We start from the raw sequence: 17,839 nt of genomic DNA, 5'->3' as shown, positions 1-17,839 counted from the left end.
GTCGTCTTTTTAGACTGAGCTCAACCTCTAGGGGCCACTCTAATACAAGTAAATAGTAAGATAGAAGGCCTCATTCCCCCCCTCCACACTGTTATTCCAGTTACAGTTATGACTGGAGGGGTGTTAATGGGCCACTTCACCTTAAATGGTCCCTTGAAATATGTGCTAAATACATATGCTAAACAATCTGTTCCACCTGGTATTTAGCTGTGAGTACATTTCCCAGACCTGAAGAAGAGCTCTGTGTAAGCGTGAAAGCCTCTGTCTCTCCCAAACAGAAGTTGGGCCAGTAAAAGATATTACCTCACCCAACTTGTCTCACTAGCATAACATTTAAGATAAACTGGTGGTAAATTATAGACACATTTTTTTAATCTCTGTCTCTTCCCAACCTCCTACCTTTACTTAAATGTATGGTATTTTCCATTGGCATAAAAATAGCAAGTCTTTAATGCAATTCTTCTGAATCCAGAAGGCTGATCAATACTACTGAATGCATAGGGCCAAAGTCTGCCACCTTTCTGCACAGTACCTTACACTGTGATATAAATGGGGCTATTTGCAGAGTAAGAAATTACACAATGAAATGGTGGCAGAATTTAGAGCTGATCCATGTCTTAGAGATGGGAACTAGGATAAAAATCCCTCCCTGCCCCCGCTTACCCAACACAGACTGAAACCAACAATTGGTCATAAAAGTTAATGACTCAAAAGAATTTCTCTCACTCTGTCTCTGATCCAAGGGCAAAATCTGCCAACACATACGGAGCAGCTTGTGCCAAATCTGCCCAGGCTCATTCCTTATAAAAGAATAGGATTTGTTTAAAAAAAAGATCTTAACCAGTTGGGGCCTAATCCTGAAAAGTGCGGAGCACCCATGCTTCCCGGTCTTCAATCAGAGGAGTGGGTGCCCAGCATCTCTCAGGATCAGGACATTGGTTCAGTCATTATGGTTATGTGAAGAGACTCTTACATCTGCTGGCTTACCCCAAACTCTGTGCACTGTAATTAGTTATTATTTGAATTACAGTGGTGCCGAGGCCCAAACGGAGAACAGGGCCCCATTATATTTGGCACTGTGAAAAGAGAGAGAGAGAGAGAGAGTCCCTGCTCAAAACTGCTTACAGAAGGCAAAGGATGGGAAGGGACACAGAAACACGGAGGTGAAATGACTTGCTCAAGGCACACACAGTACCTCAGTGGCAAAGCTGGGAATAGAAACAAGGCCTCCTGCCTCCCACTGCAGGGCCTTATCCATCACAACGGGCATGACTTTGAAGCCAAGAGAAGCATTTTTGCTTCTGAATGTAGCATTTTGTAAAGTAGCCAAATGTGGTTCTTGTTAATCAATTCATTGGAATTGGTGGTAATAAGGTTTCAAAGTCCATTCATCTAAAAAGAGCCAGGCTAAATGTGGGCCCAAGCCAGTGTTCAGATCCAGATCTGAAAGTACAGGGACTGTTCAGCTCCAAGATGGTGTGTGGGGAGTTTTTAAACTTCATTATTTAGTGAAGTTTGGATCCAGATCATAAATTGCTGCAAACCATCAGCGTGTTCAGACTTTGAGTCTTGGTAATCGCTAATCCAAATGCCTACTTGCAACCACGCTCAGAAGTGTATTGAAAAGAGGGGTTTAACAATAAAGTCAGCTTGAGAAACCTAAAATAAGTACGATAGATTTTCTACAGCCAAGCCCTAAGATACAACCGAATTTGCTCCAACCCCTCAGACAGAGACAAACACCTACAAGATCTTTATCATGCATTCGTAAAACTACAATACCCACCTGGGGAAGTGAGGAAACAGATTGACAGAGCAAGACGGGTACCCAGAAATCACTTACTGCAGGACAGGCCCAACAAGGACAATAACAGAACACCACTGGCCATCACATACAGCCCCCAGCTAAAACCTCTCCAGCGCATTATCCACGATCTACAACCTATCCTGGAAAATGATCCCTCACTCTCACAGACCTTGGGAGGCAGGCCGGTCCTCGCTTACAGACAACCGCCCAACCTGAAGCAAATACTCACCAGCAACTACACACCACACCACAGAAACACCAACCCAGGAACCTATCCCTGTAGCAAACCTCGTTGCCTACTCTGTCCCCATATCTACTCTGGCAACACCATCAGAGGACCCAACCACATCAGCCACACCATCAGGGGCTCATTCACCTGCACATCCTCTAATGTCATATATGCCATCATGTGCCAGCAATGCCCCTCTGCCATGTACATTGGCCAAACGGGACAGTCCCTCCGCAAAAGAATAAATGGACACAAATCGGACATCAGGAATGGTAACATACATAAGCCAGTAAGTGAACACTTCAATCTCCCTGGTCATTCTATTACAGATTTAAAAGTCACTATCATTGAACAAAAAAACTTCAGAAACAAACTTCAAAGAGAAACAGCAGAACTAAAATTCATTTGCAAATTCAACACCATTAATCTGGGCTTGAATAGGGACTGGGAGTGGCTGGCTCACTACAGAAGCAGCTTTTCCTCTCCTGGAATTGACACCTCCTCATCTATTATTGGGAGTGGACTACATCCACCCTGATTGAATTGGCCCTGTCAACACTGGTTCTCCACTTGTGAAGCAACTCCCTGCTCTCCATGTGTCTGTATATAATGCCTGCATCTGTAACTTTCACTCTATGCATCCGAAGAAGTGAGGTTTTTACTCACGAAAGCTTATGCCCAAATAAATCTGTTAGTCTTTAAGGTGCCACCAGACTCCTTGTTGTTTTTGTTACGATAGATTTAGTTTGTCAAAGCCAACCAGCAACCTCTCAAATTCTGGAAGCAGTTTATAGTTCTTACATTTCAATCTGCTGTGAACGGATATTAGAGCAGTTACAAATCCCTTGTTTTGTACACTGTCTGGTGATAGGGGTACATACACCTGCACACAAAGGATTCTGCAACCAATGGTAGACCTTCTGTGCACCCAATATACATTTCAAAGCAGCTCTGGAAATCTGCTGTACTGAAGTTCTAAACAATTCCAGAAGCCTGATCATGCCCCATTTCTTAATATACCTAATCCAGCCTACAAAAACGTTTGGCGCATCACGAGTCAGAGATGAACTAATAGTATTGAGAGGTGCTAACACCCTCTAGGATTTGAGATGGATGGTGTCAAAGGGATCAGTGTGCTATTACCTCTACATTTAGGCAGTTTTAGGCAACTCAGCAGAACATCTGCTTGTACTTACTGTTTTCCATTCCTTCTGACACAGTCAGACCATGAAATATACTGAATTGTAACAAAAACAAATTATATGAATTTCTATTTTTACTTTCAAAAGCTATTCCCTGGAGAAAGCGTCTAAGTTGTTTACTGTAATAATATATGAAAAGGTTTCCAGTTCAGATACACTGTATTTAAATATTCAGGGTAACTCGGAATATGTCACTGTGGCACCCAAGCTGGACCTGAATGCTGGTTTGTAGAAAGCTCAAGAAGAGTATTATTGTGGACTGATGCAATGGCTAAAAGCTGTAGGTTTTGTGGGGCTGCCCCTACACAAGTGCGGGGTCCTCACTATTCTTCCCAGTAGGTTTTGGCAGTTAGTTGGGTAAGTTTGGGAGTGATCATTACTGACATGGGGTAACCTGTTGATGCCTTTCCTTATCAAGATTGGTGTGTCCTTTCTCCAACCATCTGCTGGCAGATCTTCTCACCAAAAATCACAATCCTTCCCCAGCTCCTCCCTACTTTACAGCATGTGGCTCCAACGTATCTTTACATAGGTAGTCTATCTTCCTGCTCATGGTCCCACAATGAGTTCATGGATTGTGGGCTATTTTCTGCTGACTGGCAAATCTTCATCTTCACCTTAGAGGAGGTCCCAGCGTACAAGTATTTTGTTTCTGAAGAAAGTTTCTTCTGTCCTGCTACTCACCTAGGCATGGGGTCTTGTCTCATCTTTGACACATTCAGCTGTGGTAAAGCTCACAGAGGAAGTTGAGGGTGGTTGAATGTGATTCCAAAAACACGAGGCCTCTTTTAGACTCACATAGCGCAGGGCCTGGGCCTGCTTTGTCATGGTTAGCAATCATTGGATGAAAGCTAAACTGTGATTTAGGGCTTCCTTTTAAATTGTATACGACATAGAAATTAGTCCAGATCATTTTAAAATTCCTCTACTCTAAAGGGAGCTTTTCCAATACTCACGAATGGAAGAGACCAATATTGCACTAGTGCTAGTGATATAATACGTGCTTCTGGTGAGCACTGCTGGGGAAACTTTTATTGGCAGGAATCATGGCATTCAGTTCTGAGCTGTGGTCCTTGCAGTTTCAGAATTAGACAAATATCTGCTAATCAGGTCAAGTTCTCCTCTATTATGTGTAGAGTTTAAGAGATGAACCTGACCAAACAAGTTTAGATCCAGATTTGTACATTAAAACTTCTCTCTCTCTTTTGTAGCTGAGATGATGTAAAACATCCCTTAATGGTGAGATTTATACCATTAGACACGTTGGGCCAAGTGAAGCCCTGGTGTAAGCAGAGCTCTACAGGAAGACCTTTCCTGTACCCACCCATCTTTTCTAGTCCCACAGATTGAAGACAAATAATAATTTTTAATATAAATAATTATAATTGGCATCCTTTCGTCTGTGAGAGATGGTGGGAATTGCAGCCTATGATGTAGATGTTTTGCAATGTCTCGTGACTGAATAGTCCAACCCGAGATTTGCATGATCTTTGGCAGTTGTTGCAAATGTCTGTATCTTGGTTGGGAGCTGCTTACTTCCTACTGGTTCTTTTCTCTTCACGCTGTAGGAGCCAGCTCCTGTCATGGACTTTTCCAGTCCCACAAATTGAAGACAACACTTTCACAAAGCAGGTTCGAGCTGCAGTTAAATGACCAGCATTAACCTATAGCTTGTAACATGCTCTGTACTATGCAGAAAAACTGTACGTTTAATTGCATGTGGGATGTGGAGAAAGAAATGGAAAACAACCTCCAATGGATTTTTTTTTTTTTCAAATCCTGCAAGTATCTTTCTGTTCCCAACCAAATTCTTAGTGGTTTCTTAATACAAAAAGCCTCCCACTTCAGAGTTCCAGCTCTGAGGTCTGCAGAGAAAATGCTTTGTTTGGAAGAACTCCAACCCCCACATTTCCTGCTTCAATTAAACAGTAAATAAAATTAGCAAATGTTGTTTTTCCTTTTCTCAGTGCAGAGCTGAAGGCACAGGGGTAAGCGCATCGAAAGCCTGTCTAGGGAGGCATTTAAGTGGCAGCAGATTCCACTTCAGGAAAGAATTAATCTGCCTACGTTTTTCACCAAGGCAGAGTTTTGTTTTGAAGAGGGAAACATAAAGCTGTGTCCGACTAACACGAGCACTGGAAACAAATGTTAAGTGCAGTATGTGAACAGAAACCAATCTGATGTTCATTTTAAGTGAATAATAGACTAGGGCTGCCATTCAACAGCAACTAGCTAAAAGTTTGTTTTCTCTTCATTATTCAGCCCTTAGGGATGGGCCTGTTACTCTGCCAAGCTTCTGACTTTTCTTGCCCAGAGTCTCCATCTTCCGAACCAAGGAGAGCTAATACATTACCCCACCAAAATCTCTTGAGGACAGAAGAATGAAATAGATAGCCGACAGAAAAAAACTTCAGTATATTGGATAGTTGATTCTGACTTTAGGAATAATGTTTGGGTAATTAAACTGTACTTTAATTAGATTTCACTATGAAACAATGTTTATACTCAAAAGCAAAATAAAATTACCCTCACATTCAAAGGAATTATTTAAATCCCACACTCATTAAAAAAGTCATCTAAAATATGGGATATACTTGAGTTTTGTTTCCTTTAGGCCAGCCTAGGTGATTATCTCATATCTTCAGAGATGGCTATCGAATCTACCCTGGAGATATTGGATAGTCTAGACATGACATCCACCCCAAAAAGATGAATGGCTTAGTTATAATGAAGTCAATACCGCCATAACACAAGAGGGACAGACTAGAGGAGCTACTGAAATTCCCCAATTAAACCCAAATGATTCTGTGAAAGGGAGCTTTTCCAATTTCTTATTAGCAATATTAATTCAGTGACAATATGTATGGATATTATTTCTCCCTGTAATATTGAATATGATTTGTCATGGCCAACCATCTGGACATCCGATAAAACACATTTAATAGATTATTGCCAGAAGATCTTAGTTGCTTACAACATACACACATCTGAAGAAGAGCTCTGTGGGGCTCAAAAACTTGTCTCTCTCACCAAAAGAAGATCGTCCGATAAAAGATACGACCCCTGTGACGGTGCCACCCATAAGGCTTTATGGAAATATGCTTATATATAACATAACTAGAATGTGTTTTATGCTACATATGCTATGGAACATATTTTTGTAAAGGTTATGATTTACTAAATTTATTAAAAAGAACAGGAGTACTTGTGGCACCTTAGAGTAACAAATTTATTTGAGCATAAGCTTTCGTGGGCTAAAACCCACTTCATCAGATGCATGCAGTGGAAAATACAGTAGGAAGATATATATAGATATAGATACACACACACACACACACACACACACACACACACACACACACACACACACAGAGAGAGAACATGAAACAATGGGTGTTACCATACACACTATAACAAGAGTGATCTGTTAAGGTGAGCTATTACCAGCAGGAGAGAGAAAAAACTTTTTGTAGTGGTAATCAAAATGGCCCATTTCCAGCAGTTGACAAGAAGCTGTGAGGAGCAGTAGGGGGGAAAAAAGCATGGGAAAATAGCTTTACTTTGTGTAATGACCCATCCACTCCCAGTCTTTATTCAAGCCTAATTTAATGGTGTCCAGTTTGCAAATTAATTCCAATTCAGCAGTCGCTCATTGGAGTCTGTTTTTGAAGTTTTTGTTGTTGTAATATTGCAACTTTTAGGTCTGTAATCGAATGACCAGGGAGACTGAAGTGTTTGCCACTCTTTGGCCACCCAGCTCTGAAGGCAGCAGCAGAGAAGTAAGGATGGCATGGTATGGTATTGCCACCCGTACTTCTGCACTGCTGCTGGCGGGGCGTTGACTTCAGAGCTGGGCGCCTGGCCAACCGCCGCTGCTCTCTGGCTGCCCAGGTCTGAAAACAGTGCAGATGTAAGGGTGGCAGTACCGTGACCCCCTTAAAATAACTCCGTGACCCCCCCCTGCAACTCCCTTTTGGGTCACAACCCCAAAATTGAGAAATGCTGGTCTCCCCTGTGAAATCTGTACAGTATAGGGTAAAAGCACACAAAAGCCCACATTTCATGGGGGGAGACCAGATTTCACGGGGTCTGTGATGCATTTTTCATGGCCATGAATTTGGTAGGGCCCGACCTATTGCCCTTTCTACCTAAGTATTTCAAAGCAGTACAAAAGAATGAAATTGTATTTGATACTTAAAAATATCACTACTCCAGTTTGAATTCATGTCAAAAGTGGCACTATTGTTCCCATGTGGCTTTGTATCATGCAGTTTCCCATGCATAGAAAAGAACATCCTAACATCAAGGACATTTTGATGGGATAGATGTAAATTTTTTCACAGATGGACAAGGGCAGATTCCAGTATTCCTGGCAGTGTGGCTTCAGACATATACCATGGCATAGTACATAAAGGGTTAAATCAGGAGTTACTCTTTAGTTAGTTATCTTTATCAGCAGATACACAAAGTCTGCATGAGATTTCTACACATTTTACAGATTTAGAATCACCTCATCCACTAATTATCTGCAGAACTTATGAAAAAAAAAATCTAGCCTCCCCGTTGAAGAGAACAATCTACATATGAGCGAATCCAGTTTTGACTGCAGAGACAATAGTTTACAGAAATGGTAATTATCTTCATCACTGATGTTAATTCAGAGTTCTAATGATAATTTATATGTGACCACTGATAGTTTAATCTTATTTATCAAATAGCTATTTCATTGCATTTAACTAAAAATAGTTTTGTGTGTAACTGCACAGACGTTTCTTTCCACATTTAGTGTAATGACACCACCAGCAATAGTTAAAGGACAAACTATAAGTTTATATATGGAGATATACCTATCTCATAGAACTGGAAGGGACCTTGAAAGGTCATCAAGTCCAGTCCCCTGCCTTCACTAGCAGGACCAAGTACTGATTTTGCCCCAGATCCCTAAATGGCCCCCTCAAGGATTGGGAACAAAACTTGCACCCACAGCTATTCAAATGAACAGCTTTCGCAATGGGCGGGTACAGTATCTGAAACTACTGAACTCATATTGAAATTGAAGAGATATCAAGAATAACCAATGAAACATCAATAGACCACAACAGTCAAGCGAGTTAGAATCACACCGATGGATGCCTACGTTCTTTCTTTCCTCAATGTAATACCACTTAAGAACTACAGATGGCTATTCCCAATCAAGTCTGATCTTCACTGTCCCAAGCAGCACCTGTTCAGTGTGCCACAAGAAAAAGATTTGCAGATCACATAACGATGTCTAATCACATATGCAACAAGAGGATTTTCCCACGCACACATCTTCAAACTTGGAAAAGAGGAGACTAAGGGGGGATATGATAGAGGTATATAAAATCATGAGTGATGTGGAGAAAGTGAATAAGGAAAAATTATTTGCTTGTTCCTATAATATAAGAACTAGGGGCCACCAAATGAAATTAATGGGCAGCAGGTTTAAAACAAATAAAAGGAAGTTCTTCTTCACACAGCGCACAGTCAAGCTGTGGAACTCCTTGCCTGAGGAGGTTGTGAAGGCTAGGACTATAACAGGGTTTAAAAAAGAACTGGATAAATTCATGGTGGTTAAGTCCATTAATGGCTATTAGCCAGGACGGGTAAGGAATGGTGTCCCTAGCCTCTGTCTGTCAGAGGATGGAGATGGATGGCAGGAGAGAGATCACTCGATCATTACCTGTTAGGTTCACTCCCTCTGGGGCACCTGGCATTGGCCACTGTCGGCAGACAGGATACTGGGCTGGATGGACCTTTGGTCTGACCCAGTACGGCCATTCTTATGTTATGTTCTTAAACTCATCATGTTCTTGGTGTGCCTTGTAAAATATTTACTAGAACTAGAAATGCTAGTGAACAGTCACAATTACAACATAATCGGCAGAGACCTGGTGGGATAATACACAACTGGAATATTGATATAGAAGGGTACAGCAGGTTCAGGAAGGATAGGCAGGGAAGAAAGGGTGGAAGTGTTGCCTTGTATATCAAAGATGCACACACTTGCACTAAGGTAGATATAGCAGTGAGAGGCAGACCTGTTGAAAGTCTCTGGGTAAGGATAAACGGGATAAAAAACAAGGGTGATGTCACGATAGAGGTCTACTGTAGACCAGTGGTTCTCAGCTGCTCCAGACTACTTTCAGGAGACTGATTTGTCTTGCATACCCCAAGATTCACCTCATTCAAAAACTACTTGCTTACAAAATCAAATGTAAAAATACAAAAATGTCACAGCACATTCTTACTGAAAAATTGCTGATTTTCTCATTTTTACAATATTTATAAATCAATTAGAATATAAATATTGTACTTACATTTCAGTGTATAGTATACAGAGCAGTATAAACAAGTCATTGTCTGTATGAAATTTTAGTCTGTACTGACTTCGCTGGTGCTTTTTACATAGCCTGTTGTAAAACTAGAAAACTCTCTAGATGAGTTGATGTACTCCCTGGAAGACTTCTATGTACCCCTGGTTGAGAACCACTGCTGTAGACCATCTAACTAGGGAGAGGAGGTGTATGAGGCTATTTTTAAACAACTAACAATCATGCAAAGCTCAGACTTGATGGTGACGGGGGACTTCAACTACCCAGACATCTTTTGGGAGTATAATACAGCAGGGCACAGATTACCCAGCAAGTTCTTGGAATGAATTGGAGACAACCTTTAATTACAGAAGGTGGAGAAAGCGACTGGGGAGAGGCTATTCTAGATTTGATTCTGACAAACAGGGTGGAATTGGTTGAGAATTTGAAGGTGGAAGGCAGCTTGGGTGAAAGTGATCATGAAATAGTAAGAGCTCATGATTCTAAGGAAGTTTAGGAGGGAAAACGGAAGAATAAAGACAATTCAAGAAGGCAGGCTTTAACTAACTCAGAATTGGTAGGTAAGATCAGGGCTGGCTCCAGGCACCAGCTTACCAAGCAGATGCTTGGGGCAGCGCATCCAGCTATTTGGCAGCAATTTGGCGGACGGTCCCTCACTCCAGCTTGGAGCGAAGGACCTCCCACCGAATTGCCACTGCAGATCGCAATCACGGCTTTTTTCTTTTCTTTTGGTTTGGCTGCTTGGGGCGGCCAAAACCCTGGATCCGGCCCTGGGTAAGATCCCATGGGAAGCAAGTCTAAGAAGGCCATGTCTACACTACAAAATTATATTGATCTAGGTTACATCAGCATACAGCCGCTGCAGTTATTACATCACTTGTGCGGGTCTCCACTTTGCTCCTGGTGTCAGGGGTGGGCGTCCTCACCAGAAGCGCTTGTATCGATGCAGAGTGCAGTGTACCATGGGTAGGTATCCCACTATACAACTTGCTACCACCCAGTTAAGGGTATTTTGGGAAGTCTTTGCAATGCCTGACAGGACCAAAATGAGCTGTGCAGGGGTGACTGGGAGAATGAGCTCAACTTCCCATAATGCAGTATTCTCCATCCTATCATTTCATCTGCATCCCATAATATTTTGCACCTTCTTTTCAAAATCCACACAAACCCACGCATCCCTCATTGTCCGTCATCTCTGACAGAAGCCGGGAGCCTGCACAACTCTGCACTATTCTCAAGAGCATTGCCAATACAGGGCACATGATCCTCCCGTATTTGTGGAGGCGCAGGGAGCATGACGATTCCTAGGAGGCTAGACTGCTGTGGGACATAGAAAGAAACAATTCAAGGTTGTTGGCAATATTCACGGAGCAGCTGGAGGTGGTGGAGTGCTGGTTCTGGGCCCGAGAAGTAAGCACTGATTGGTGGGTCTGCATCGTCATGCAGGTTTGGGATGATGAGCAGTGGCTGCAGAACTGTCAAATACACAAGGTCCCATTTCTGGATTTGTCTGTGCCGCACTCACACCAGTCCTCCAGTGCAAAGACACCAAAATGAGAGCTGCACTGATAGTCGAGAAGTGAGTGGCAACCACACTGTGGAAACTTGCAATGCCAGATTGCTACCCGTCAGTCAGAATCGCTTTGAAACCAGGAAGTCCACTGCAGGGCCTGTTGTCATATAAGTGTGCAGGGCCACTAGTCACGCAGGACTGTGACTCTGGGCAATGTGTAGGACACAGTGGATGGCTTTGCAGCAACGGGCTTCCTGAAATGTGGTGGGGCAATAGCTGGCACACACAGCCCTGTTTTAGCACCAGACCACCTTGCCACATCACAGAAAGGGCTACTTTTCTATGGCAACACAAGCATTGGTGGATCACAAGGGATACTTTACCAACATCAGAGCTGGTCAGGGAAGGTGCATGATGGGCATATCTTTAAGAACACAGGACTGTTCAGAAAGCTTCAAGTAGGGACTTTCTTTCCCAACTGGTGGATTATCATTGGGAATGTTGAATGCCAATAGCGATCCTGGGAGATTCAGCCTCCTCTTTAATCCCATGGCTCATGAAGCTGTACACCGGCCATCTCGAAAGCACCAAAAAGCGCTTCAACTGCAGGTTCAGCAGGTGCAGAATGACAGTTGAATGCGTCTTTGGGCATTTGAAGGGTCACTGGCATTGTTTACTTACAAGATTAAACCTCAGTGAGAAAAATATCCCAATGATTATAGCTGCCTGCTGTGTCCTGCATAATATCTGTGACACAAAGGGGGGAAAGTTTCTGCCAGGGTGGACGTGTAGTGGCTATCTGTTGAATTTGAACAGTCAGATACAAGGGCTAGTAGTAGAGCTCAACACGGAGCTATACAGCTCAGAGAGGTTTTGAAAGACCATTTTAATAGTGAGCCACAGTAGTGTGTGTTGCTGTAGTGTGCTCCACCTGGCATTGCTCTTTTGCAGCTTGGTATGAATCTTGTAGTGATTACCCCGTATGCAGGAAGTTAACACTGTCAATGCACCTGTTAATATTGTCTATGAATGATGTTATGGGTTCTGTGACACAGTGAAGTAACAGGAAATTGGTGGTCAGACCTGCTCAGCAATGGACAGCATATGCTGCGAACTAATAAAGACTAATTTTGTTCCAAAAAATATAATTTTATTCTGTAACATAAACCAGGCAATTAAAAAAACATTTAAAACTTAATAAGTTAAGGAAACAGAACTTACAAAAGGGGAAAGAACATTCCATTCCAGGAACACATATACCAACCGTGTATGTGAAGCTGTGATTGTCTTTAACGTCCCCCCAGATGGAGTGGTACAGTGTATTGCACCCATCCTTGAGGACATCTGGAATTTTTCTGGGGGGGAGGGAGGATAGGGAGGTCCTGATTCGGAGTTCTTTATGAAGGTGAATGAAGGCACATCCACATCTAAGTCAATGTAAGCTGCCTTGCATCGACCTAACTGTGTAGTGCAGACCAGGCCTAGGGAAAAAAAGAGTTCAGGAGAGTTTGCAGTTTTTTAAAGACCCATTATTAAGGGCACAAGATCAAAACTATCCCAAATGTGTATGAAAGATAGGAAGTATGGTAAGAGACCAGCCTGGCTTAACCAGGAGATTTTCAGTGACCCGAAACTCTAAAAAGAATCATGCAAGAAGTGGAAACTAGGTCAATTATGAATGATGAATATTTAAAAAATCTACACAAACATGTAGGGGCAAAACTAGACAGGCCAAGGAACAAAATGAGATTAAATTAGTTAGGGACATAAAGGGTAACATTTTACAAATACATTAGAAGTAAGAGGAAGACCAAAGACAGAGGAGAGTCAATGAGGAGACCAAAAATAACAGAAAACACAACAATGGCACAAATGTTTCAGTTTTTACCAAAAAGGTTAGCAGTGCTCAGATGACTAACATAGCAAACATCAATGTAAATTGGGTAGGATCTGAAACTCATATGGGGAAAGAACAAGTAAAGAATTTTTTTGACAAGTTAGATGTCTTCAAGGGCCTGATGAAATACATCTTAGAATACTTAAGGAATTGGCTGAAGAGATCTCTGAACCATTAGTGATTATCTTTGAGAACCCATGGAGGAAGAAAGAGGGAAGAAAGAACACGATAAATGGGAGACATTTGCCATGCTCTTCCTCTGTCTTCTACCTCCATCTACAGACATCACCACCAAGGGACTGAAGTGCTGATCAAAGGGGAGAGCCTGCCTGAAGGGCAACCAGCCAGCCTGCGGTGAGAAGCATCCAAGTTTGTAAGGGCACTAAAAGTGTTAAGGTTAGCTTAGAATGCAATTTGCTTTTATTTCATTTGACCAAATCTGATTTATGTTTTGACTTATAATCACGTAAAATCTATCTTTGTCGTTAATAAATCCATTTAATTCTACCTGAAGCAGTGTGTTTGGTTTGAAGCATGTCAGAGACTCCCCTTGGGATAACAAGCCTGGTTCATATCAATTTATTTGTTAAACTGACAAACTCATATAAGCTTCCAGTGTCCAGCGGGCATAACTGGACACTGCAAGTCGGAGGTTCATAGGGTTGTGTCTGGGACCAGAGATAGTGGCTAGTGTCATTCGGTTGCACAATGCAAGGAGCAGCTTACATGCTAGATGCTGTGCATAAACAGCCCAGGAGTGGGTGTTCTCACAGCAGAGCAGGGTAAGGTTGGCTCCCAGAATCAAGGATTAGAGTGACCTAGCAGCTCACTGGTCCAGACAACACCAAGGGAACGCCACACAGGGAATTAAGCACTGGAACAAATTGCCTAGGAAGGTTATAGAATCTCTGTCACTGGAGGTTTCTAAAAGCAGGTTAGACAAACACTTGTCAAGGATTCTCTAGATCAGGGGTCCTCAATGCGGTGCCCGCGGGCGCCATGGTGCCCACTAGGGCATCTAAGTGCAGCCGCATACTGGCCAACGGTGGCATTTCGGTGGATGCTCAGCTGAGAAGCAGCGTCATCCAGAGGCGCTTCATGACGGCATTTCGGCGGCAACACCTATTGACGTTGCCGCTTGTCGGCGGCATTTCGGCAGATGCTCATCTGCCGCCACGGTCCTCCGTGGATCATCGTCTGGTGCATCGTATGGTGATGAAAAAGGTTGGGAACCACTGCTCTAGATGATACCTAGTCCTTCCTCAGTGCAGGGGACTGGACCAGATGTCCTATTGAGGTCCCTTTCAATCCCACATTTCTATGATTTAAAGGGTAGGTCTACACTTACCGCCGGACCCGGAAGTAAGCAATCGATCCCAGAAGTGCTCGCCGTCGACACCGGTACTCCAGCTCGGCGAGAGGAGTACGCGGCATCGACAGGGGAGCCTGCCTGCCGCGTCTGGACCCACGGTAAGTTCGAACTAAGTTGCGTACCTTAGTTCGAAGTGGGGGGTTAGTGTGGAGCAGGCCAAAGACTCAAACTGTCTCTATATGAAAAAAAAAAAAGGTTACTTACCTGTAACCAAGGTTCTTCAACATACGCTCTGCATATTCACACTCATGGGATGCTCTGATCTTGAACGCTGCAGCCTTAAGGGTAGAATTCTAGCGAGCAGTCACTGCTGGAGTGCTCACATGCCTTCCTCACCACTTCCGTCAGTGACCCTTGAGCATTCCAGGACAAGGGTATAAAACGGGTGTGGCGCTCCATTTGCCTCAGCCCCTTCCTCCTCGACGTTAAGCACTTTTGGTAAGTACGACTCTGAGGTAGTGGAGAATCTTGGAGAGGCCATCTCAGAGAACCTTGTTTACTGGTAAGTAATATTAATTTAGCCTTCAAATGTCCTCTGCATATTCCCACTCATGGCATAGATTAATAAGCAGTAGACTCACCCTGGATAGTCAGACCATAGAGCTCTAATTCAATAAGGACTGCAGAATTGCTTTGCCAAATCTTGCATCAGATCTAGATTCTAAATCTAAGGAGTAGTCTTTACTAATGCATGAACAGAATTCCTTGTTGCAGCTCTACTTTTTTCTACTAGAGGACTGTGTTTAGAAAAAGAAAAAAGCCACAGAAGCTGCTTTCCACCTAGTAGAATGTGTTCTAACTCCCTGGGGAAGGAACAATCCTTCCAATTCATAAACTATTTGAATATACAATTGTACAGAAATAGCTTTTCCATGGTTCTTTCTTTCATAAGCAATAAACAATTTGTCTAAATTGTTTAGTCCTGTCTAAACATCCAGGGTATGTTACATAGCTTTGCCCTCACGAGTATGGGCCTGAGGGGAAAAGCCCGGTAAAATTATAGATTAGTTTATATGAGGTTTTGTAAAATCTTTGGGTGTGTATGGGGAACTATCCTGTCTTTATGAAAAACAGTAAATGACAGATCAGTCATTAACAAATGTAGTTAACTTACATATCTTGCAGAGATAATGGCTATTAAAAGTGTTTTTAATAGACAAATTAAATAAATTACAGTTTCCTGAAGGCTCAAAGGGACGTCTTATCAATTGTGAGAGCACTATGTTTAAATCCCAAGATGGCATATTGTATCTTATTGGAGAGTATAAATTATTTTGACCTTTAACGAACCTTGTAACTGCATCATTAGTGAACAATGATTCCCCCCCCCCCCCCCCCCCCACAGGTACATGATATGCTGACATAACAGAGATGAACCTTTACTGAAGATAGTGAAAGATCTACTTTTTCAGGTACATGACTAATTGGTGCTGTGTATTTCATAGAATCGTAGAATATCAGGGTTGGAAGGGACCCTCAGGAGGTCATCTAGTCCAACCCCCTGCTCAAAGCAGGACCAATTCCCAACTAAATCATCCCAGCCAGGGCTTTGTCAAGCCGGGCCTTAAAAACCTCCAAGGAAGGAGATTCCACCACATCCCTAGGTAACCCATTCTAGTGCTTCACCGCCCTCCTAGTGAAACAGTGTTTCCTAATATCCAACCTAGACCTCCCCCACTGCAACTTGAGACCATTGCTCCTTGTTCTGTCATCTACCACCACTGAGAACAGCCGAGCTCCATCCTCTTTGGAACCCCCTTTCAGGTAGTTAAAAGCAGCTATCAAATCCCCACTCATTCTTCTCTTCTGGAGACTAAACAATCCCAGTTCCCTCAGCCTCTCCTCATAAGTCATGTGCTTCAGACCCTTAATCATTTTTGTTGCCCTCCGCTGGACTCTTTCCAATTTTTCCATATCCTTCTTGTAGTGTGCGGCCCAAAACTGGACACAGTACTCCAGATATCATATCATACATGGAAATTCACAATAATTTTTTTTCCACATATGGCTATAACCATCCCGTAGACTCTTTCCTGCAATACAATACATTCTGCACCTCCAATGCCCAACTTTTTTGTAACATCCTCAGACATGCCGCTAGATGGAGAGACTGATGATCCAGGTGATAAACTATCTCGTGTTGTAACAACATTTCTAGGGGGGAGGGATAGCTCAGTGGTTTGAGCATTGGCCTGCTAAACCCAGGGTTGTGAGCTCAATCCTTGAGGGGGCCACTTGGGGATCTGGGGCAAAATCAGTACTTGGTCCTGCTAGTGAAGGCAGGGGGCTGGACTCGATGACCTTTCAAGGTCCCTTCCAGTTCTAGGAGATGGGATATCTCCATAAATTTCTAAATACGTCCAGTGGCAGGAGCTCCAATTAGCTCTCTTGGCAGGTGAATTAAGCCTGGATACCCTCATTGTCTGGGACATGCTGGCACAATTACAATGTCTTTGGCTTTGTCATGTCTTATCGTGTTTATCCCTTTCTGAGAGGAAATGGAGAGAAATCAGACATTAAGCTGTGAGCCCAATGTGCTAGAAAGGCATCCAATATTGATTCCTTGTCTCTGCCTGCTCTCAAGCAAAATTCCTAACACTTCCTCTTGCTGCTGGGTACAAAAAGATCTATTGTCAGAGTCCCCCCATAAAGTGAAGAGGTATTTTTACTATTTTATCCTTCAAAGGCCACTTGTGCATCTGACTTGCTCCAATAGTCTGCAAGCATGTTTCACTCCCCATTACACTGATTGGTATTAGATGAACATCTTGATCTATTCATCAGTTCCAAAGGTCTTTGCCTCCACACATAATTGTAAGGAATAAGCCCCCCTTGTTTGTTCAGATAATATAACATTGTCCTAGTGTCTGTAACCACCTGATCTACTTGTGTTTGACCAGAGGTAGAAATGACTTTAAAGCTAAAGTGATTGGTCTCTGCTCTAACACTTTGATGTGAAAATCCTTTTCTTTTAGTGACCAATGAGCTCTAACAGCCTATTGTACAAATGGACCCCCACACCAGCGTAGATGCATCGGAGGTAAGTATTACCGATGGAGAATGCGAATGGAAAGGCATACCCTTCATTACATTTTGAACATTTGCCCAACATATTAGTGATGCTAACATCTGCTGTGGAATTACTAGTTTGATATACATGTTTTCTAAACCTGGTCCTAATTTATTGCTAACCAGAGCTGAAGGTTTCTAATTTGAAGATGAAGATATAGCATCAGTAGTATGGCTGACACCAAGAGACTCGGGAACTGTAGAAAAACAAAAATCAGTTATTGTGGGGAGTGAAAAGGGATAATTATAGACATTATCTTTATAAATCTCTCCATGTGAAGGAAAGCTTTTGCCACAGATGAATCTAGCATTGCCCCAGTAAAGAAGACTTCTTGTAATCCCAGACTGGCAAAGAGGAAACATTTGTTTTCCGTGAAGACAGACATTTTCCCTG

This window comes from Chrysemys picta, chromosome 11, assembly GCF_011386835.1.
Source record: "Chrysemys picta bellii isolate R12L10 chromosome 11, ASM1138683v2, whole genome shotgun sequence".
In the NCBI taxonomy this organism is placed as follows: Eukaryota; Metazoa; Chordata; order Testudines; family Emydidae; genus Chrysemys; species Chrysemys picta.
Note: the sequence above shows the minus strand (reverse complement) of the source record.